The sequence below is a fragment of the Mandrillus leucophaeus genome, unplaced genomic scaffold, assembly GCF_000951045.1.
Source record: "Mandrillus leucophaeus isolate KB7577 unplaced genomic scaffold, Mleu.le_1.0 Scaffold476, whole genome shotgun sequence".
In the NCBI taxonomy this organism is placed as follows: domain Eukaryota; kingdom Metazoa; phylum Chordata; class Mammalia; order Primates; family Cercopithecidae; genus Mandrillus; species Mandrillus leucophaeus.
The window spans coordinates 1,622,059-1,623,982 of NW_012105098.1; the positions used below are offsets into that span (position 1 = coordinate 1,622,059).

General features: G+C 43.1%; 1 protein-coding gene across 1 annotated transcript in view; it reads left to right on the forward strand.

Annotated features, from left to right (window-relative positions):
- SEL1L2 (sel-1 suppressor of lin-12-like 2 (C. elegans)) overlaps positions 1-1,924 on the forward strand; it is a 92,577-nt gene that overhangs the window by 52,805 nt on the left and 37,848 nt on the right. The gene's annotated exons all lie outside the window — the stretch shown is intronic.

Consider the following 1,924-nt stretch of genomic DNA (forward strand, 5'->3'; position numbering starts at 1 on the left):
CTCCCACCGGCTAAAGCTGGAACGATCAAGCACCAAAATGAATAATGATGGCAATGGACTGAAATATCTAAAATCTATTTAAATTCATGTGTTCATAATGATACCTAGAAACAACACTCATTCATCACTTCGGGGGACATTAAAGAACCAACTCACATTATTTTGAAAACTGATAAAGGGAGTCAAGTATTTATCTGCCTATTCTGCACAATAGAGTATAGGTGACATTTTTCTTTATAGAATTATTTCAGCTAATAAATGAAGAAGGAATGACAGAATTATAATGTCTTCATTGCCACCCCTAATGAATCAGTGGATCCGAGATAGGAGATGGGACTCGATTCCAGAGGTAAAGCTTGGACAGTGGACCGAATTGAGTACTAGCTAAAACAGGGATGAGGTGGAAGCAACTTTCCGTAAGACACACCTACCAATGTGCCATGTCAGTTTACCATTGCCATGGCAACACCCTGGCGTTACTGCCCTTTTCCATGGCAATGAGCTGACAACCCAGAAATTACTACCCTTTTCCTGGAAATTTCTGCATAAACCACCCCTTAATCTATATGTAATTAAAAGTAGGTATGAAGGCCAGGGGCAGTGGCTCATGGCTGTAATTCCAGCACTTTGGAAGGCTGAGGTGGGTGGATTGCTTGAGGTCAGGAGTTTGAGACCAGCCTGGCCAACATGGCGAAATTCTATCTCTATCAAAAATACAAAAATTAGCTGGGTGTGGTGGTGGGCAACTGTAATCCCAGCTACTTGAGAGGCTGAGGAAGGACAATCACTTGAACCCAGGAGGCAGAGGTTGCAGTGAGCCAAGATGGCACCACTGCACTCCAGCCTGGGTGACAGAGTGAGGCTCTGTCTCAAAAACAAAACAAAACAAAAAAACAAAAACAACAAAAAAAGTAGGTATGAATATGACTGCAGAGCTGCCCTGCACTGCTACTCAGCACACTGCCTGAGGGATAGCCCTGCTCTTCAGGAGCAGTTACAAAGCTGTAACACTGCTGAAGCTCTTAACACTGCTGCTTCAATGAAGCTGTTTTCTTCCACCCTACCACCAGCTCACCCTTGAATTCTTTCCTGAGCAAAGCCAAGAACCCTCACAGGCTAAGCCCCACTTTAGGGCTTGTCTGCCCTACATCAGACCTAAGCAAGCTCATCAGTGGCTTCTAGTTTCACAAAGCAGAGACAATAAATTATGCACCTCCTGATGGAAAACATAGTACTTTCTTTGAGACAGTCTTGTCAAATAAGTTACATTAAGTTTGATCAATCCTCTAAGTCTGCCTACCAATTTACAGAAAATAGTGTTTCAATCAGCAAAATAATGACTAAGAGTAACTCTACAGGACAAATACATTGATTGATGCATGCATATGTTCATTGCAGCACTATTTCACAATAGCAAAGACATAACATCAACCTAAATGCTTATCAGTGATAGAATGGATAAAGAAAATGTGGTACATATATACCATGGAATACTAGAGATCATACCCTTTGCAGGGACATGGATGGAATTAGAAGCCATTATCCTCAGCAAACTAAAGCAGGAACAGAAAACCAAATACCACATGTTCTTACTTATAAGTGGGAGCTGAATGATGATGTTGCAGGACTTTTCCCTAGTTCAGCTAAAGACGGAGTTCTTTGTCCTACAGCCATGAAAATTCAGGCTCACAGACAATTTGAATGCTGAATAAGACAGGGCTTTATTGGGTGAAAAAGGAAGAAAAGAAGGAAACAGGGACTCTTGCAAGGCCAGAGTCCCTGCTAGAGTGCTTCCCACCGGCAGTTCCACCCCAGTGTGCAGGCTGGTTGGTGTTTTTCCAGGGACCCTCTCCTACCAGCTGTCTCAATGAAAACACATGGACACGTGGGAGGGAACACCACACACACTGGGGCCTGTCAGAGG